Below are 23162 nucleotides of genomic sequence, written 5' to 3' on the forward strand. Positions count from 1 at the left end.
AACCCGGATATGTCTCCAACTTGCTGATGGCTCCATTAAATACCCATCAGGCGTGATTGAAGACTTGATTGTCAGGGTTGGGCCATTCGCCTTCCCCACTGACTTTGTAGTGCTGGAAATGGAGGAGCACAAGAGTGCTACTCTCATTCTAGGAAGACCTTTCCTAGCAACTGGACGAATTCTCATTGATGTCCAAAAGGGGGAAGTAATCCTGAGAGTTAATGCGGATGAGTTTAGGTTGAATGCTGTCAAAGCCATGTAGCATTCAGACACACCAAAAGACTGCATGAAAGTTGATCTTATTGACTCTTTGGTAGAGGAGATCAACATGGCTGAGAGTCTCGAATCAGAACTGGAAGACATCTTTAAAGATGTTCAGCCTGATCTGGAGGAGTCAGAGGAATTGAAAGAGCCTCTGAAACTTCCTCAGGAAGAGGAAAAACCTCCTAAATCCGAGCTCAAACCATTACCACCATCCCTGAAATATACATTTCTGAGAGAAGGTGACACTTTTCCGGTGATCATAAGCTCTGCTTTAAATCCCATGGAAGAGGAAGCGCTACTTCAAGTGCTAAGGACACATAAGACAGCTCTTGGGTGGTCCATAAGTGATCTTAAGGGCATCAACCCAGCAAGATGCATGCACAAGATCCTATTGGAGAATGATGCTAAGCCAGTGGTTCAACCACAGAGGCGGCTAAATCCAGCCATGAAGGAAGTGGTGCAGAAAGAGGTCACCAAGTTATTGGAGGCTGGGATTATTTATCCTATTTCTGATAGCCCCTGGGTGAGCCCTGTCCAAGTTTTCCCCAAAAGGGGGGCATGACAGTGGTTCATAATGAAAAAATGAACTGGTTCATACAAGAACAGTTACAGGGTGGCGCATGTGTATTGACTACAGAAGGCTCAATACAGCCACCAGAAAGGATCATTTTCCTTTACCATTCATAGACCAGATGCTAGAAAGACTAGCAGGTCATGATTATTACTGCTTTTTGGATGGCTATTCAGGCTACAACCAAATTGCAGTAGATTCCAGGATCAAGAGAAAACAGCTTTCACATGCCCATCTGGAGTATTTGCCTACAAAAGGATGCCATTTGGGCTGTGTAATGCACCTACAACCTTTTAGAGATGCATGCTCTCTATTTTCTCTGATATGGTGGAAAAATTTCTGGAAGTCTTCATGGATGACTTCTCAGTATATGGAGACTCATTCAACTCCTGTCTTGATCACCTGACACTGGTTCTAAAAAGATGCCAAGAGACTAACCTGGTTTTAAACTGGGAAAAATGTCACTTTATGGTGACTGAAGGGGTTGTCCTTGGGCATAATATTTCGAACAAGGGAATATAGGTGGATCAAGCTAAGGTAGAGATAATTGAAAAATTACCACCACCTGCCAATGTTAAGGCAATTAGAAGCTTTTTGGGGCATGCAGGATTCTATAGGAGGTTTATAAAGGATTTTTCAAAAATTGCAAAACCTCTGAGCAACCTGTTAGCTGCTGACACGCCATTTGTGTTTGACACAGAGTGTCTGTAGGCGTTTAAAACTTTGAAAGCTAAGCTGGTCACAGCACCAGTTATTTCTGCACCAGACTGGACATTACCATTCGAACTAATGTGTGATGCCAGTGACCATGCCATTGGTGCAGTATTGGGGCAGAGGCATGACAAGCTTCTGCATGTCATTTATTATGCTAGCCGTGTTTTAAATGATGCCCAGAAAAATTACACAACCACAGAAAAAGAATTGCTTGCAATGGTTTATGCCATTGACAAGTTTAGATCATACTTAGTAGGATCAAAAGTGATTGTGTACACTGACCATGCTGCTCTTAAATATCTACTTACAAAACAGGATTCAAAACCCAGGCTCATAAGATGGGTGTTTCTTCTGCAAGAGTTTGATATAGAAATAAGAGACAGAAAAGGGACATAAAACCAAGTGGCTGATCATCTGTCCCGGATAGAACCAGTAGAAGGGGCATCCTTTCCCTCTATTGAGATCTCTGAAACCTTTCCGGATGAGCATTTGTTCGCCATTCAGGAAACACCATGGTTTGCAGACATTGCAAACTATAAAGCTGCAAGGTTCATACCCAAGGAGTACAGCAGGCAACAAAAGAAAAAATTAATTACTGATGCAAAGTACTACTTGTGGGATGAACCCTATCTCTTTAAGAGATGTGCAGACGGAATAATCCATAGGTGTGTGCCTAGAGAAAAAGCACATAAGATCTTATGGTATTGCCATGGGTCACAATATGGAGGCCATTTCGGAGGTGAGCGAACAGCCACCAAGGTCCTCCAATGTGGCTTCTACTGGCCTACCCTCTATAGAGATTCTCGAGAGTTTGTACGTAACTGTGACAGTTGCCAGAGATCTGGTAATCTGCCTCATGGTTACGCCATGCCTCAACAAGGAATCTTGGAGATTGAGTTGTTTGATGTATGGGGTATTGACTTCATGGGGCCTTTCCCACAATCATACTCAAACACTTATATTCTGGTGGCAGTCGACTATGTATCCAAATGGGTAGAGGCCATTGCCACACCCACTAATGATACTAAGACAGTGCTGAAGTTCCTCTAGAAACATATCTTCAGCAGGTTTGGTGTCCCTAGAGCACTAATTAGTGATGGGGGCACTCACTTCTGCAACAAACAACTTTACTCTGCTATGGTCCGGTATGGAATTAGTCACAAGGTGGCAACTCCATATCATCCACAGACAAACGGGCAAGCTGAAGTCTCTAATAGAGAACTAAAAAGAATCCTGGAACGGACTGTAAGTGCCCGTAGACAGGATTGGGCGAGAAGCTTGGATGATGCTCTGTAGGCTTACAGAACAGCATTCAAGACTCCTATAGGGACTTCTCCATACCAGCTTGTGTATGGTAAGGCCTGCCATCTGCCCGTGGAACTAGAGCATAAGGCCTACTGGGCAACCAGATTCCTAAACTTTGATGCCAAATTAGCTGGAGAAAAAACATTGCTCCAGCTGAATGAGCTAGAGGAATTCAGACTCACTGCTTTCGAAAATGCCAAGCTTTACAAAGAGAAAGCAAAAAGGTGGCATGACAAAAAGCTGTCATCTAGAGTCTTTGAACCAGGACAGAAGGTTCTACTGTTTAACTCTAGGCTCAGGCTATTCCCCAGGAAACTGAAATCCCAGTGGAGGGGACCATATGTGATTACAAGTGTGTCACCATATGGCTATGTGGAGCTTCAAGACATTGATTCTAATAAGAAGTTCATTGTTAATGGACAAAGAATCAAGCATTGTGTTGAAGGCAATGTTGAGTAAGAGTGCTCAAGGCTGAGGCTAGAATAAAAGCTTAGCAAGGTCCAGCTAACAACAATAAAGAAGCGCTTGCTGAGAGGCAACCCAGCCATTAGCAAAGCTTTTTATTTATTTATTTTTTATTTATTTTTATTATATAAGTTTAACATAAATAATCTTCAAGGTAGAGAATCAATTGCATAAGTTCACAGGGTTGCAGAAGGATTCAGAATACAAAACAGGGAGAAGGAGCTCACTGGCAAGAAAATGCCAGTAAGAGGTATATTTGGGCGTTAAACGCCCAAAAGAAGCATTTACTGGGCGTTTAACGCCACACCTGCAGCATCCTGGGCGTTCAGAAAAACACCCAGTGACGAAAGATTTCTGGCGTTTAACGCCAGCCAGAAGCAACAGCTGGGCGTTAAACGCCCAAAAGAGGCTACAGATGGGCGTTAACGCCCAAAACAAGCAGCAGTTGGGCGTTTAACGCCAGGATTGTGGAGGGGAGGAAGTTTTTGTTCCCAACTTGATTTTTTTTCAAAATTTCATATTTCCATCCATTTTTCTTAGATAAACATGTTCCCATACTTTCATTTTTCAAACTTTATTCAAAAAATTTTTTTTTAAATATCTTAATCCTAAAATTAAATCTTTCTCAAATTCTTCTTCAACCTCTTCTCAAATCTTTTTCAAAACAAATCTATCTTTTTCAAATTTTTTTTCAAACTCATCAATATCTTTTTCAAATCTTCACAATATTTTTAGAACAAATCTATCTTTTTCAAATATCTTTCATATCTTTTCAATTTTAAATTACATCTTTTTCTATCATACTTATCTTTTCCAAATCACATTTTCTATCATATCTTTTTCAAAAATTTTCGAAAACCCACCCCCTTCCCTTTAAATCCTCGTTCGGCTTCCCCCCCTCTTCCACAATTCGAACGTGGCTCTCCATCTATCTCTCTCCTTTCCTTTTTTTTGCTTGAGGACAAGCAAACCTCTAAGTTTGGTGTGTTTATCCGTGATCACTAAGCCAATACCCACCAAGATCATGGCTCCTAAAGGAAAACAGACCACCTCAAGAGGCAAGAAAGAGAATATTCCAAAACCACTTTGGAATCAAGGGAAGTTCTTAACCAAAGAACATTCAGACCATTACTACAAAATAATGGGTCTAAGGTCAGTGATTCCGGAAGTTAAATTCGATCTGAAAGAAGACGAATATCCGGAGATCCAAGAGCAAATTTGAAACAGGAGCTGGGAAGTCCTGGCTAATCCTGAAACAAAGATGGGAAGAAACATGGTTCAGGAATTCTACTCTAATCTGTGGCAGACAGACAGGCAGAGAATAGTTAGAACCGCATTCTATGACTATCGAACTCTGGTCAAAGGAAAGATTGTTCACACCCACCCTGACAAAATAAGGGAGATCTTCAAGCTGCCTCAACTGCAAGATGACCCAGACTCCTTTAATAGGAGAATGGTGAGACCAAATTAGAGCTTGGACAAAATCCTAGAGGACATATGCCTCCCTGGAACCAAATGGACAACCAACACAAAGGGTGTCCCAAACCAACTCAAAAGAGGAGATCTCAAACCATTCGCCAGAGGATGGCTGGACTTCATTGGGCGCTCTATACTGCCCACTAGCAACCGTTCTGAAGTCACCATCAAAAGAGCAGTGATGATTCATTGCATTATACTGGAAAAAAAAGTGGAAGTTCATCAGCTGATTTCTTGTGGGCTTTACAAAGTTGCAAACAAGAACTCCAAAGATGCCAAATTGGCTTATCCAAGCTTGATCTCCCTGTTATGTAAAGATGCTGGAGTAAAAATGGGAGTAGATGAGTATATTTCAGTTGAGCAACCAATCACCAAAAAGTCAATGGAAGGACAAGTGCAGGACGACCCCATCAAGAGGAGAGCACAGGAGTTCCTCCCAGAAATTCCTCAATTTGAATACTGGGGTGCCTAGAAGCATCTATCACCAAGTTGCAAGAAGCTATGGATCAACAAAAGGAAGAACAGCAAAATCAAAATAGCATGCTCTGCAAACTGCTTAGGGAATAAAAAGAGCAAGGGCGTGAACTGAAAGAGCTGAAGCGCCAGAAGCTATCTCTTGAAGGGCTAAGCACCCCACAGACTAAAGAGGCATCTACCTCCCAAAGCAAAGGTTGTTGAGTCCTAACTCTGTGATAACCTTTTATCTATTTTAAGAGTATATGAGTATTAAAATTAGAGTCATTTGTCTTTATGTCTTTAGTTTCTTTTCTTTTATTGCTAAGTGTCTGCTTTTATGCCTAATTTATATTATTTCCATTAAATAATAAATAAAGATTAGAGTCTATGCCTTAAAGTTATGAACATCCTGTGAATCCATCACCTCTCTTAATTGAAAACTATTCTAAAAACAAAAGAACAAGAAGTACATGGTTTCGAATTCATCCTTGAAACTAGTTTAATTATTTTGATGTGGTGACAATACTTTTTGTTTTCTGAATGAATGCTTGAACAGTGCATATGTCTTTTGATATTGTGATTTATGAATGTTAAATATGTTGGCTCTTGAAAGAATGATGAAAAAGGAGAAATATTATTGATAATCTGAAAAATCATAAAATTGAATCTTGAAGCAAGAAAAAGCAGTGAATACAAAAGCTTGCGAAAAAAACGAGAAAAGAAAAATGGCAAAACAAAAAGGGGAGAAAAAGAAAAAGCAAGCAGAAAAAGCCAAAAGCTCTTTAAACCAAAAAGCAATAGCAAAAAGCCAATAGCCCTTAAAACCAAAAGGCAAGGGTAATAAAAAGGATCCAAGGCTTTGAGCATCAGTGGATAGGAGGGCCTAAAGGAATAAAATCCTGGCCTAAGAAGCTAAACCAAGCTGTCCCTAACCATGTGCTTGTGGCGTGAAGGCGTCAAGTGAAAACTTGAGACTAAGCGGTTAAAGTCAACGTCCAAAGAAAAAAAAAAGAGTGTGCTTAAGAACCCTGGACACCTCTAATTGGGGACTTTAGCAAAGCTGAGTCACAATCTGAAAAGGTTCACCCAGTCATGTGTCTGTGGCATGTATGTATCTGGTGATAATACTGGAAAATAAAGTGCTTAGGGCCAAGACTCATAAAGTAGCTGTGTTCAAGAATCAACATACTAAACTAGGAAAATCAATAACACCATCTAAAATCTAAGTTCCTATAGATGCCAATCATTCTAAACTTCAATGGATAAAGTGAGATGCCAAAACTATTCAAGAGGCAAAAAGCTACTAGTCCCGCTCATCTGATTGGAGCTAAGTTTCAATGATATTTTGGAATTTATAGTATATTCTCTTCTTTTTATCCTATTTGATTTTCAATTGCTTGGGGACAAGCAACAATTTAAGTTTGGTGTTGTGATGAGCGGATAATTTATACGCTTTTTAGCAGTATTTTTACATAGTTTTTAGTATGATTTGATTAGTTTTTAGTATATTTTTATTAGTTTTTAAATAAAAATCACATTTCTGGACTTTACTATGAGTTTGTGTGTTTTTCTGTGATTTCAGGTATTTTCTGGCTGAAATTGAGGGACCTGAGCAAAAATTTGATTCAGAGGCTGAAAAAGGACTGCAGATGCTGTTGGATTCTGACCTCCCTACACTCAAAGTAGATTTTCTGGAACTACAGAAGTCCAAATGGCGCGCTCTCAATTGCGTTGGAAAGTATACTTTGCCTGAGTTTAGACGACGCAAACTGGCGTCTAACGCCAGTTCTCTGCCCTATTCTAGCGTTAAACGCCAGAAACAGGTTACAAGTTGGAGTTAAACGCCTAAAACAGGTTACAACTTGGCGTTTAACTCCAGAAACAACCTAGGCACATGTAAAGCTCAAGTCTCAGCCCCAGCACACACCAAGTGGGCCCCGGAAGTGGATTTCTGCACTATCTATCATAGTGTACTCATTTTCTGTAAACCTAGGTTACTAGTTTAGTATTTAAACAACTTTTAGAGATTTATTTTGATCATCATGACATTTTCACGTTTTACATTGTATCTCTACAGCATGAGTCTCTAAACCCCATGGTTGGGGGTGAGGAGCTCTGCTGTGTTTCGATGAATTAATGCAATTACTACTATTTTTCATTCAATCACGCTTGTTTCTATTCTAAGATATCAACTTGTACTTAACCGTGATGAATGTGATGATCCGTGACACTCATCATCATTCTCAACCTGTGAACACGTGCCTGACAACCACTTCTGTTCTACCTTAGATTGAGTGTGTATCTCTTAGCCTCTTGGTTCATGATCAGAGTCTTCGTGGTATAGGCTAGGATTATTGGCAGCCATTCCTGAGATCCGAAAAGTCTAAACCTTGTCTGTGGTATTCCGAGTAGGATCTGGGATGGGATGACTGTGACGAGCTTCAAACTCACGAGTGCTGGGTGTAGTGACAGACACAAAAGGATCAATGGATCCTATTCCAAAATGAGTGAGAACCGACAGATGATTAGCCGTGCGGTGACAGCGCTGATGGGATATTTTTGTGGAAAAACGAATTTCTCCAAAACACCCAAAACTAACCGGCAAGTGCACCAGGTCGCATCAAGTAATAATAACTCACGGGAGTGAGGTCAATCCCACAGGGATTGAAGGATTGAGCAATTTTAGTTTAGTGGTTGATTTAGTCAAGCGAATCAAGATTTGGTTGAGAGATTTGTGATTTGCAGAATTTAAATTGCATAGAAAGTAAAGGGAATGGGTAATTGGCATGAAATTAAAGAGAACTGAAATTTAAAGTGCTGAATCTTAAAGAACAAGAAATTAAATGGCAGAAACTTAGAATGCAAGAAATGTAAATTGCAGAATCTTAAAGTGCAAGAAATGTAAATGGCTTGAATTGTAAAGGGAATTGGGAATTGGATTTGCAGAAATTAAACAAGGAAAAGTAAAATTGCAACAAGCAGAGAAGTAAAGGATGACTGGAATTGAACCAGATCTTAAAACAGGAATATAAATGAGCTTGAAAGCAGTAAACAGAGGATGTAAAATTGGAATTCAGATCTCAGGACCCAAGAGACTAGATAACCAAGTCTAGATCTCAATGCCTTCCTAGATCCAACAAGAACAATTGCAAAGAAATTGTAAATTGCAAAGAAAGTAGATGAAGAAGCAATTAACCGAAACTGAAATTCAATTAAGCAGAGAATTAAACAAGATCCCAAGGTGAGATTGAAACAGAAGTTCTTCAATTCTCCACCCAAGATCCGAAGCAAGAAAATTAAAGAGTGCTGGGCAAGAATAAGGAAGAAGAGAGATCAATTCTCCTCCCCAATTCTCTTGAATTAAAACAACAATGCTAGAATGTAAAAGTGAATTCCCAATCAAAACCAGAAAAGAAAGCTCTATATGAAAACTAAAAAGGGAAGCTCTATATGAAAACTAAAAAGGGAAGCTCTATATGAAAACTAAAAAGGGAAGCTCTCTTAAAAACTTAAATCCTATGCTATTTATACACTTTCTTTAAATGGTCTTCAAGCCTTCAATTGGGCCTTTGCTCTTGATGGAATTGGGTTGATAGAGGCCTTGGTTGATTGCTCTTAGAGTTTGGAGAAGAATCGAATTGAACCGGGTTGGAATCATGAAAGCTTGAGTAAAAGTTGGAGTAAAAGTTTGAGGCTAACTTTTACTCCAACTTTTCACATCAGCCAACCTCTTTTGCTGATACCAACGTTGGGACAAAAGTTAGGGGTCTAACTTTTGCTCCAACGTTGGCCTCCCCTTGCACACTCATGGCGCCAACGTTAGCCAAAAAGTTAGAGGCTAACGTTGGCGCAAACTTTTGCTCTCCAGGGTATGTTTTTCATGCGCCAACGTTAGCCAAAAAGTTAGGGGCTAACGTTGGCACAAACTTTTGCTCTCCAAGGTGTTGATTTGTGATGCCAAAAGTTAGCCAAAAAGTTTGAGGCTAACTTTTGCTCCAGCTTTTTGCTCCCTGGTTCATTTTCAATTAATCCAAAAGTTTGAGCTAAAGTTTGAGGCAAACTTTTGCTCAAACTTTTTGTCCTCTCTTCCTCCTAACCATTCCTTCTTGCTTCAACCTTTCTCCAAGCTTTCTTCACCTATCATTAATCAACCAAACACATCAAAGCTATGCTCAAAATCATGAGATATTCATTCTTTCATAATATGTGACAATTATAGCATAAAACCTCATGAAATAGCATGAATTCATACATGATTGATTAAATCAAAGGAAACATGAAAATCTACCCAATTGGCTTGCTTATGGCTCAAGAAAGTGCATAATTCAATTGAAAACTAAAGAAAAAGGCTAGTGAAACTAGGCTAAGATGACTTGTCATCAAGCGCATTTGGACCATTTTCACTGAGAGGACGGATGGTAGCCATTGATAACGGTGATCCACCAATATACAGCTTGCCATGGAAGGAGACCTGCGTGCGTGAAGAAGAAGACAGTAGGAAAGCAGAGATTCGGAAGACAGAGCATCTCCAAATCCTCAATCTGTTCTCCATTACTGCATAACAAGTAACCTTTATTTCATGTTATTTAGTTTTCATAAACAAAAGTAATTTTTATTATTAATCTCCTGACTAAGATTTACAAGATAACCATAGATTGCTTCAAGCCAACAATCTCCGTAGGATCGACCCTTACTCACGTAAGGTATTACTTGGACGACCCAGTGCACTTGCTGGTTAGTGGTACGAGTTGTGAAAAGTATGATTCACAATTTGTGCACCAAAAGAAAAAAGAAACATCAACAACCAGCAGGTTGCTTAATGGTTTAGCAATTTTAGAAAAGTCCTTTATAAATCTTCTATAAAATTCTGCATGACCCAAGAAACTCCTTACTGCCTTAACACTAGTTGGTGGTGGTAATTTTTCAATTACCTCCACCTTGGCTCTATCAACCTCAATTCCCTTACTTGAAATCCGGTGTCCAAGAACAATACCTTCTGACTATAAAATGACATTTTTCCCAATTTAAAACAAGGTTTGATTCTTGACATCATTTCAAGACAAGAGATAAATGCTTAAGGCAGGATTCAAAAGAATTACCAAAAACAGAAAAGTCATCCATAAATACCTCAATGAACTTTTTAACCATATCAGAAAAAATTGAAAGCATACACCTTTGAAAAGTTGCTAGAGCATTACAAAGTTCAAAAGGCATTCTCCTATAGGCAAATACTCCAAAGGGGCATGTGAATACTATCTTCTCTTAATCTTGAGGGTCCACTGCAATTTGGTTATATCCAGAATATCCATCTAGAAAATAGTAAAAAGCATGACCAGCTAACCTCTCAAGCATCTGATCAATGAAAGGCAAGGGGAAATGATCCTTCCTGGTAGCAGTGTTGAGCCTCCTATAGTCTATACACATTCTCTAACCTGTGACTATTCTTGTAGGAATAAGCTCATTCTGTTCATTCTTGATCACTGTCATCCCTCCTTTCTTGGGAACTACCTGCACAGGACTTACCCAAGGACTGTCAGAAATAGGGTAAATAATACCTGCTTCCCATAATTTCATTATCTCTTTTTGGATCACCTCTTTCATAGTTAGATTGAGTCTCCTTTGTAGTTGCACAACTGGTTTAGCATCATCTTCAAGGAGGATCTTGTGCATACACTTGGTTGGACTAATCCCCTTCAAGTCACTAATGGTCCACCCAAGAGCTATTTTATGGCTCCTGAGCACTGAAATAAGCGCCTCTTCCTCTTCAGACTTTAAGGAAGAGCTAATAATCACTGGATAGGAATCATTTTCACCCAAGAACACATATTTCAGAGAAGAAGGTAAATCTTTGAGCTCAAGCTTGGGGGCTTCCTCCTCTGTTTTAGGCGTGTGAACTAGTGCCTTCTGAGGTGGTGAATCATCAACTTCAACTAATTCATACTCAGAAATAGGATCCAGAATGTCATCAAGTACCTCAGCTTCCAGTACTTGTTGAACAAGTGGTTCAACAACATCAATTCTCATACACCCTTCAGAATCATTAGGGTGCTTGAGAGCTTCAAAAACGTTAAGGACCACCTGTTCTTTATTGACCCTCAAGGTTAATTCACCCTTTTGCACATCAATCAGAGCTCTACCTGTAGCTAAAAAGGGTCTACCAAGAATAATAGAGGATTTGACATCCTCTTCCATGTCTAATATAACAAAATTACCAGGAAAAATAAAGGGTCCTACTTTCATAAGTAAATCCTCAACAACACCCACAGGTAATTTAATAGAAAGATCAGCAAGTTGAAGAGAAATATGAGTGAGTTTTACCTCCTCAATTTGAAGCTTTTTTATCACTGAAAGTGGCATGAGATTGATGCTAGCTCCAAGATCACATAAAGCTCTCTGAATGTTGACATCTCCAATGGTGCAAGGAATCACAAAACTCCTTGGATCTTGTATTTTCTCAGGCAGTTTATGTTGAATAATAGTACTGCATTCCTTGGTTAACACCACGGTTTCTTGCTCCTTCCAGTTCTTCTTGTTAGTTAACAATTCTTTCATAAATTTAGCATAAAGGGGCATTTGCTCAAGAGCCTCAGCAAAAGGAATGTTGATCTGTAGCTTCTTAAAGACATCTAAAAATGTAGAGAACTGCTTTTCCTTGGAAGCCTTTTGAAGTCTCTGAGGATATGGCATTTTTGGCTTGTATTCAGGAGCCTTTGGTAATGTAGGATAAGTGTCAAGGGAGTCAGGAAACGGGTTATTTGAGGATATGGCATTTTTGGTTTGTACTCAGGAGCCTTTGGCAATGTAGGATAAGTGTCAAGAGAGTTTGGGAATGGGTTGTCTGCACGCTTTGGAGCTTCCTTTTCAACTAGCTCTTCATTGGCCTTGGTCTCAGAGCCAACTACTTTACCACTTCTCAATTGAATAGCCTTGCAATCTTCTCTTAGGTTCACCACTATATCACCTGAAAATGTACTTGCAGACCTCTCAGGTATTTGCTTGTTTAGTTGGCCCATTTGCACTTCTAAGTTTCTAATAGAGGCTCTGGTTTCCTACATAAAACTCCTCATTATCTCATAATTAGAATCTTCTTGGGACTTAGAGTTTGCCTGCTGAGGTGCTTATTGCTGCTGAGACTGAAATTGGCGGTTATTGTAATTGTTCTATTGGAAACCGCCCTGAGAACTATTGTTGAATTTTTGAGGTCTCTGAGGTTGGTCCCTCCATCCAAAATTTGGGTGATTCCTCCACCCCTGATTGTATGTCTTAGAATATGGATCATTGTTGGGATTCCTAGGACCACTCCCCATGTAATTGACCTATTTAGAAGAGGGTTGAGCATAATCATAATTATCATTTTGCACAAAATTACCTGCCATGTCATAAGAATAAGAGACTTCCTGTGGTGGATTTTGGGTGTTGATAGCTAAGACTTCCATGCCACCCATCTGTTGAGTAAGTAAATTTATTTGCTGAGACATAAGCTTGTTCTGAGCAAGAAGAGCATTAACAGCTTCTACTTCTAACACGCCTCTCTTCTGAGGAGCGTCAGAGTTCACAAGATTCCTGTTAAATGAGTATAAATATTGGTTACTAGCAACCAATTCAATCAGCTCAATGGTCTCCTCCGGTGTCTTCTTCTTGTGTAATGAACCACTCGCTGAATTATCTAAGCACATCTTGGTGCGGTAATTTATAACCCACAGACTAACCGGCAAGTGCACCGGGTCGTACCAAGTAATACCTCAGGTGAGTGAGGGTCGATCCCACGAGGATTGATGGATCAAGCAACAATAATTGAGTGATATGCTTAGTCAAGCAAACAGAAAGTAATGTTTGACCAATATAAAAGACATTAAACAATATAAAGAATATTGAAGGAAGGCAAGTAAATAATTTGGGAAGAAAATATGGAGAAGATAGTTAAGGTTTCAGAGTTATCTATTTTTCCGGATTAACTTTTCTTACTAACTATTTTAATCATGTAGGATTTTATTTATGGCAAACTATATGTGACTAGACCCTAATTTCTTAGACCTTTCTAGTCTCCTCTAAAACTCATCAACAGCCAATGCCTTGGTCAATTAATTCCAATTAGAGGGTGGTGATCAAATTCCAGTTTATATGCCACAAAAACTCTAATTACCCAAAAATAAAAGGATTATATGTCACGTATCCCGTTAAATCCAAATAATTAAAATTTAGGAGAATATGTTTTCAAGCTGTTGTTCAAATAAAGAGCTTTTCCAAGTTATGCAAGAACACAAATAGAAAGAGAGTCATACTTTCGTTCCACCCAAATTCATAAGTTAAAGAGCGAAAACAATTCTTAAAGTAATAAAATCAATGGAAGTTTAGTTGCTCATGGTTCAGAGTCGAAAACTAGGATTACGGAATGTAAATTGGTATAGAATTGGAAGTCCTCTCTTGGGAAGAAAAGTTTCTTCCTTTTATATCTAATCCTAATAATTTTAAATCTATTATCTAAAACTAAAATAATATCTTTTCCTAAAAATTAATATTTGAATTTAAATTAGAATTAATTAACAAGTCTTCAGTTGATGGGTGGGGACCACTCGTTTTGTCTATTCTACAGCTTCTAATCTATATTTTCTGGGCTGAAAGTTGAGTCAAAACAACCCAAAAATCGCCCCCAGCGTTTTTCTGCGTTTTCTGCACGTGGCGCATGTCACGCGTACGCATCGATGGTATTCTTCGCGTGTCATGCGCACGCGTCAGTCACGCATACGCATCGCTGAGCAAATCTTCAAATCACACGTACGAGTCAGTCACGCGCACGCGTCACCTTGGAAAGCTCCAAATCACGCGCACGCATCAGTCACGTGTACGCGTCGCTCCTCGCTGCCATCTCCTTTGGTTCTTGTGCTGCAGAAACTCCATCAAATCCAGCCGAATGCTACCTAAAATAAATAAAATTGTAGAAGACTCAAAGTAGCATCCATATTGGCTAAAAGATAATTAATTCTTTATTAAACTCAACAATTTAGATGCAAATTCACAAGGAAAAGATAGGAAAGATGCTCACGCATCACTGAGTCCAAAAATCACCTTTAAATCCTCAAATTCTCTCTCTAACTTTTCGGAATCTAATTTGGTCAACATTAATTACTTAATTAACCGGTTGATAGTTGCAGTTTTATATGGAGACACCCTTAGCTCAGCCCAAACACTCACCAAGTGGGCCCCGATATTTCTGTAATCCTTAGTTATTAGATTAGTATATATAGGAGAATATCAACCATGTTTAGGATCTCTCTCCAGCATATCCTATTTTCGAACACCATTATGTATAGTATGAGCCACTAAACCTCCTAGGTTAAGGTTAGGAGCTCTGCTGAGTTTTATGGATTAATAAAAGTACTACTGTTCTATTTCAATTCATGTTTGATTCTCTCCTAAGATGTATCTTTGTTCTTCAAACTTATGAATGAGTTGAACCGTCAAAAGTTATCTCTATTCTACATGGGTTCAGCGAGCGTCTTTCATCGGATATCAATGAACCACTAGCTTGAGAATACGTCTCTTTGACAGCTAATCCACGACTTCGTTGGGGACTTCTCGAGACATCAGTTCAGCCGAGGTATGGGGAGATTAGGGTCTTTGTGGTAAAGGCTAGAATCAAGGCACATCATTCACTGAGCCAGAAAATTCAACCTTGTCTGCGGTGTTTCGAGTAGGATCACCAAAGGGATGAACTGCAGGAGCTTCACCCTCATTCAGACTGGATGCGCACTAAACTAGGTGTTCAGCCTAGAGGAAGATTGGTGACCACTCAAACTGGCGTCGATCACATACAACCTACTACAGAAGAAATCATTCACAGTTGGAGTAGACAGTAAGAAAGGATTGATCCAGAAGAACAAAGCACCTCCGAAGCCTTAACCATCTTCTTATCATTGATTTCACAATTACTGAGTAATGTTATCTTTATTTTACTTTTATGAGCTTAAACAACTAAACAACTTTTCTATCCACCTAACTAAGATTTACAAGATAACCACTGTTTGATCCAAGCCGACAATCCTCGTGGGATCGACCCTGACTCACCTCAGGTATTACTTGGACGACCCAGAGCACTTGCTGGTTCAGTTGTGTGGAGTGTGGGAATCCGTGCACCAAGTTTTTGGCACTGTTGCCTGAGATTGTTTGAGTTTGAACAAACTAAGAAATTATTTTGTTGTTTAGATTAGGTATTGTTTTTAATTTTTTTAGCCTTTTATTTTCTTTCTAAAAAAAATTCAAAAAATAAAAAAATTTTTAAAAATCTTTTCTTTTCTTTATTAATCTTTATCTTTTGTTTGAGTCTTTTGTTCTTGTTCATGTTAGAGTTCGAACTTTCTTGAGTCTTTTTCCAAAAATTTTCAAAAATAGTGTCTTTTGTTTGAGTCTAGTGTCAAATCTTAGGTTTGGTGTCCATTGCATGTTCTTTAATTGCTTTGAATTTTTGGAGTTTTGTTCTTGGTGTTCTTCTTGATCTTCAAATTGTTCTTGTTTTTCTTTCTGTTTATATCTTTAAAATTTTTAAGTTTGGTGTCTTTAGGTGTTTTTCTTTAAAATTTTTGAATTCTAGTGTCTTTAGATCTAAAATTTTTAAGTTTGGTGTCATTTGGTTGTTTTTCTCTTTCTTCATTAATTCAAAAAAAAAATATCTTTTCTATCTTTTATATCTTAATTTTCGAAAATATAAAAAAGATTTCAAATTTTGATTTCAAAATCATTATCTTATCTTATCTGAGTTTTAAATTTCAAATTCAAATCTTTTCAAATTCAAATCTTTTCAGAAATCAAATCTTTTTCAAATTACTATCTTATCTTTTTATCTTTCTTTAAAATTCAAAAATATTATCTTATCTTATTTCAAATTCAAAATTTAAAATTTAAAATTTCAAAATCAAATATTTTTCGAAAGTCAAATTTCAAACCTTATCTCTTTCAAATCTTTTTCAAATCTTTTCAAATTCTTATCTTATCTTTTCTAATTTCAAATTTCAAAATAAATCATTTTCAAATCTTTTCAATTTCTATCTTATCTTTTCAAATTTCAAATTTTAAATTCAAATATTTTCTAATCTTCTATCTTATCTTGTTTTCAAATTTTTTTAATTAGTTACTTGTTTTCTCTTTCTTCTTTTTCAAAAATTCCTAACTAATTCTTCTCTCTTCTAATTTTCGAAAATATCTTCTCTATTTCTCTTTCTTATTTTTTCAAAATTCATTATTTAAATATTTTTAGTTAATTAGTTTTTATTTTTGAATTTAATTAATAAATAAAAATAAAAACAAAAATATTTTCTCTTTTTACTTCTAACTTTCAAATTCTTCTTCCGTTTTATTCAAATTCTTCTTCTCTCTTCTCTATCTTCATTCTTCTTTCTTTTTCACATCTCACAGGGAGTCTTCTATTCTTGAACATAGAGCTCCCATTCTTCTTTCTTTCTTTGCTTTCTTTTCTTGTTTATGAGCAGGAACAGAGATAAAGAATCTCTCTTTAATCTTGATCCTGAACTTGAGAAGACCTTAAAGAAGCATTTGCAACAAGCTAAAGCACAACACTCCGAAGGAAATCTCACAAAGATTTTTGAACAAGAAGATGCAAGCATGGCAGCTGAGCCTAACAACAAAAGAGATGCAACAAAGGTTCTTGGTGAATACACCATATAAACCTTTGATTTCTATGGAAGAAGTATCTCCATACCTGCCATTAGAGCAAACAACTTTGAGCTTAAACCTCAGTTAGTCTATCTAATGCAACAAAATTGCAAGTTCCATGGACTTCTACTAGAAGATCCACATCAGTTTCTGTTTGAATTCTTGCAAATCTGTGACACTGTTAAGACCAATGGAGTGGATTCTGAGGTCTACAGACGTATGCTCTTTTTCTTTGCGGTTAGAGCCAGAGCTAGGATATGGTTAGAATCTCAACCTAAGGAAAGCCTAGACTCTTGGAAAAAATTGGTCAATGCTTTCTTGGCCAAGTTCTTTCCACCTCAGAAGATGAGCAAAATCAAAGTGGAAGTTCAAACCTTCAGACAAAAAGAAGGTGAATCCCTCTATGAAGTTTGGGAAAGATACAAGCAACTGATCAGGAGATGTCCTTCTGCCATGCTCATAGAATGGTCTATCCTAGGCATCTTCTATGATGATTTGTCTGAGATGTCCAAAATATCATTGGACAGCTCTGCAGGTGGATCACTCCACTTGAAGAAAATGCCTGCAGAAGCAAGAGTACTCGTTGAGATGGTTACAAACAACCAATTCATGTACACTTCTGAGAGAAACCCTGTGAATAATGGGATAACTTAGAAGAAAGGAGTTCTTGAAATAGACACTCTGAATGCCATATTAGCTCAGAACAAGATCTTGACCCAACAGGTCAATATGATCTCTCAGTATTTGACTGGAATGCAAGCTACAACTAGCAGCACTCAAGAAGCTTCCTTTGAAGGAAAAGCTTATGATCCTGACCAACCCATGATGGAGGAGGTGAATTACCTGGGAGAACCTTAAGGAAATACCTACAACCCCTCATGGAGGAATCATCCTAACCTTTCATGGAAGGATTAACAGAAGCCTCAGCAAGGCTTCAATAATAATCAAGGTGGAAAAACCCAGAATAGGTTCAATAATAGGCCACCATTCCCATCTTTTCAGGAACATATGGAGACTCCTAGGCAGAGCTTTTCTGACTTAGTCACTATAGTCTCCAACCTCTCTAAGACCACTCATAGTTTATAACTGAAACAAGGTCCTCCATCAGAAATTTGGAGGTACAAGTTGGTCAACTGATTAAAAGAATCCCTAAGACTCCTCCTAACACTCTTCCTAGTAACACTGAAGTAAACCCAAGAGAAGAGTGCAAGGCCATCACTACTGAAGCTGAGGCCGAATCTGAAGGGAGTAATCTGGCGTTGAATGCCAATATTGAGATCCCTAATGGGCGTTCAACGACCAAGGCTACACCTTTAATGGCATTGAACGCCAGGAAGGAGGTCCCTCCTGGGCGTTCAACGCCCAAACTGGCACAGGAGCTGGCGTTCAACGCCCAAATTGGCAGAGAAGCTGGTGTTGAACGCCAGTGAAGATGTCCCCACTGAGCGTTCAACGCTCAAAAGGCCACAAGAGGTGGAGTTGAATGCCAGTAAAGGTGTTCCTACTGAGTATTCAACACCCACTGATGAAATCCTTATCCAAGAATTAAAGGAAGCTAAGGCTCATGTAGAGACCATAGAGGTCCCCTTGCAAGCACTATTGCAATTCATGACTTCTGATGAATACTCATCCTCCGATGAGGATGAGGAAACTAGGGAAGAGCAAATTGCTAGATACCTAGGAGCTCTCATGAAGCTAAATTGCCTTAAAAGCATCTGAATCCCGAACGTTTCCTAATTTCTTACACTATAGGCACCATGACCTTTGAGAAGGTTTTGTGTGACCTAGGGTCAAGTATAAACCTTGTGCCACTCTCTGTGATGGAGAAGTTGGGAATCTTTGAGGTACAAGCTGCAAATATCTCACTAGAGATGGCAGATAAGTCAATGAAAAAAGCATATGGCTTAGTAGAGGATGTCTTGGTGAAGGTTGAAGACCTTTACATCCCTGCAAACTTTATAATCATAGATACTGTGGAAGATAAGGATGAATCCATCAACCTTGGAAGACCTTTCGTAGCCACTACCAATGCTATCATTGATGTAGCAAAGGGAGAATTGATTTTACAACTAGGGGAGGAGCACATATTGTTCAAGATGCCTCACCCCAACTCTCCCTCTGAGAAAATAGAGATAAATGTGCAACACTTAGTGTTCCAACCATCTTTCTCAGTGCTGAGCTTTACTAAGCCACCAGACACCAATTCTAAGTTTGGTGTTAGGCAGCCATCAACAAGCACTAAGAACAAAGGTACTAAGAAGAAAGTACTAAAGGCTAGAGGGACAAAAAGATCCCCACAAAAGGCCTCTCACCTGGCATGAGAGTTTTCTTTACCAAGAAACCAGTCATACCATATACAGTGAGTCGTATCTTGTCTCTAGAGCATGTGGAGCTCATCCATGAGAAGACAGGAAGAAAGTTCACTGTAAGGGAAAAATTTCTAAGCCTATATCCATCTCCATAAGGAGCTAACCGTCAAGCTAGTGATGTTAAAGAAGCGCTTGTTGGGAGGCAACCCAACCATAGTTATTATTTATGTTTTTCTTTGAATTTGTTTTTCTTAATTATTTTCTTTAGGTTCATGATCATGTGCATTAGTCAAAACAGAGACAAAAATGTTTAGAAGTGCAAACAGAATACCCTGGAGTACATTTCTTGCTGGCGTTGAACTCCAGACAAGAAGGCAGGAGTGGGCGCTCAACGCCCATAAAGGGTAACATTACTAGTGTTGAACGCCATCCAGGGAGTAAAGGCTGGGCGTTCAACTCCCAAAAGAAGCAGAAGACCTGGCGTTAAACGCCAGGAAGGAGGTCCCTCTTGGGCGTTCAACGCCCTGAGTGGAGCAGCAAGCTGGCGTTGAACGCCAGCTATAGAGCATGAGCTGGGCGTTCAACGCCCATAAGGGGGGGCAAGGAATTTGAATTCCCTAGCCTCTCAAGACCAATGAGTCCCACAGCATCTTCACCTACTCCACCTTCATCTCTATTCTTTTCACACTTTTCCACACACTCTTCCCTATAAACCCTTAACCAGTCACATCCATACCTCTTCATACACCTTAAAGCCCCCTAGGCCAAATTGTCTTCTCCCTCCTTCTTCTTCTATTTTCTTCTTTTTTTACTCCATTCTTCTCTTTTGTTTATTTTTGCTCGAGGATGAGCAAAGTTTTAAGTTTGGTGTTGGAAAAGCCTTGCTTTTTTCTTTCCATTCCCACTTATAGCACCCAAGGTCGGAGAACCTTCTAAAAAGAGGAAAGGAAAGGCCGTAGCCGCCACCTCAGAATCTTGAAAGATGGAGAGATTTATCACCAAAGCCCATCAAGAACACTTATATGAAGTAGTGGCAAAGAAAAAGGTGATCCCTGAGGTACCTTCTAAGCTTAAGAAGAATGAGCATCCAGAGATCCGACATGAAATCCGAAGAAGAGGTTGGGAAGTCCTAACCAATCCCATCAAGAGGTTGGGATCTTAATGGTGCAAGAGTTCTATGCTAATGCATGGGTCACAAAAAACCATGACATTAGTGTGAACCTACATCCTAAAAATTGGCGTTCAACTTGCCTTTGATGCAAGGAGACCCACATTCTTACACTAGAAGGGTCAATTTTGATCAAAGGTTGGATCAAGTACTCTCAGACATCTGTGTGGAAGAAGCACAGTGGAAAAGAGATTTCCAAGGCAAGCCTATCCAACTAAGAAGGCCTGACCTCAAGCCCATAGCTAGAGGATGGTTGGAATTCATCCAACGCTCTATCATCCCTACTAGCAACCAGTCCGAAGTGACCATAGACCAAGCCATTATGATCTATTATATCATGGTCAAAAATGAGATGGAAGTACATGAGGTGATACCTCAAGAGTTATACAAAGTGGCAGACAAGACCTCCACCCAAGCAAGGGTAGCTTTCACTCATCTTATCTGTCACTTATGCAATTCAGCTGGAATTGTGATTGAAGGTGACACTCCAAATGAGGAGCACAAGCCCATCACTAAAAGAAGGATGGAGTATACTAGAGAGCCGGCACATGAACCACAACATGAGCATGTAGAGCCGCCTCAACATGAGATCCTTGGGATACCTCAAGGGATGTATTTTTCTCTTCAAAACTATTAGGATCAATGGCATACTTCTATGGGAGAATTAAACTCTAACATGAATCAGTTGAGGATGAAGCATAAAGAGCATTCCACCATCCTCAATGAAATTAGAGAAGATCAAAGAGCTATGAGGGAAGATGATAAACCATTATTTTATGGTTTACATTGTGTTTAATTGTGTGGTTTTATCAAATCTTTACCCACTTATTCATTAAATAAGCATGCGTTTATCATTCCTTCCTAAAAATACTTTATGGTTGAAAACTTGCTTTCTAGAGACTTTTAATGTTTGTATTTTAATTCTCCTTTATTCCATTCGATGTCGTGATCTATGTGTTAAGTGTTTCAGGTTTTATAGAGCATGAATGGCTTGGAGATTAGAAAAGAAGCTTGCAAAAATAGAAGGAACACAAGAAATTAAGGAGATGACCAGCGAGAAGTGATGCGGGCGCATGGCTCACGCGACCGCGTGACATAGAAGAAATTGCAGTGACGCGGACGCATGGCTCACGTGACCGCGCGGATTGGAAACTGCACCAGTGACGCGAAGGCGTGGACGATGCGCACGCGTGGCAAGGCAAAACGCTGGATGACGCGAACACCTGGATGACGCGATCGCGTGACATGCGCGATCTGCAGAATCTACAGAATTCGCTGGGGGCGATTTTGGGCCCTGTTTTGACCCAGTTTTTGGCCCAGAAAAGCAGATTAGAGCCAGGAAACATGCAGAGACAGAGAACGACATTCAATCCGCATAATTTTTAGTTTTAGATCTGATTTTACCTCTCCTCTAGGTTTTCTCTCTACACATTCATAGTTCTTAGGATTTGATTTTATTGCTTTTTGGATTGGGATATTGAGAAGAGTTATTACCTCCGTCAAGACTTCGTCATTCTAGTTTGTTTCCTTACTTGTCACTTACTCTTTCATGTCCTTTATTTACTCAGAGTTACTCTTGGATTATTTCTAGAATTTATTTATACAATAACTATTTCTATTTTTAATTGATCCTTTTGATTATTATTTATTATGTCTTTCAGTATTTCTCTTTCTTATTTTGAGAAATTTACATTCATAATAAGCGAGTAGTTCCCTAACTTGATTGGGAGATGATTGAAAGGAAACCTTGAGTTGGATTACTCAAGAGAAAAATTGTAATTGGGTTTATTGTTGGATCGCCCTCTAGTTATTGACACTAGTCCTTCCCAAGGGAGAGGATTAGGACTTGTGACTAGAAATAGCTTTCCAACTTGCTTGACTTCCCTCTACCTAGTAAAGGGTAACTAAGCAGAACAACCTTCAATTATCAATTAATCTCGAGAGTACTCCAACAAGAATAGGGCTTCCAACTAATCTACTCCCAGTCAAGGTTTTTATTTAAAATTACATAAATTCTCTAATTTAATTTTCTGTTTATCAACTCAAACCATTTTTTGAAAACATCTGATTAATAAAATAGCACATCTTTCTGCAACTCGTTGGGAGACGACCTGGGATTCATACTCCCAGTATTTTAATTTTAATTTTCATTTTGTGACAACCCTTCTAAATTGATAAGTTAATTTTCGGTTGGTTAAGAACTATACTTGCAACGTAACTCTTATAATAATTTCTTAACTCGCCAATTTCTGCCCCGTCAATTTTTGGCGCCGTTGCCGGGGAGTTGCAATAGAGTGCTAAGTTATTGATTGGAATTTATTTATTTATATTTTATTTTATTTTTGATACTATGAGCTACATGTTTCTTTCATTAAATGACGCGTTCAATTCCTAATCCAAGCTTGCCAGTATTTGATCCTGAGATTGAAAGAACTATCTCACGAATAAGGCAAGCTCGGTATCGGTTAGTCCTCTCTGAGAGCGAATCTGAAACGTCACTTGAGGAAGAAACAAGCTCCTTTTCTGCTAATTCGGTTGATTTACGTGTAGGTGACATGGCAGCACCTAGGAGAATTACTATCCAAGAGGCTGGAGCCCCTGATTTTACAATGCAACCGTTTTAAGTGCATCACCCAGCAGTGACTACAGACTTTGAAATAAAGACTGCACTGCTCAATTTGATGTCTAAGTTTCATGGCTTACCTGCTCAAGAGCCTATCAAGCACCTGAGAGATTTCCAAGCAGCCTGTTCTACTGTCAGGCGTGA

This window comes from Arachis ipaensis, chromosome B06, assembly GCF_000816755.2.
Source record: "Arachis ipaensis cultivar K30076 chromosome B06, Araip1.1, whole genome shotgun sequence".
NCBI classification, from domain to species: Eukaryota; Viridiplantae; Streptophyta; class Magnoliopsida; order Fabales; family Fabaceae; genus Arachis; species Arachis ipaensis.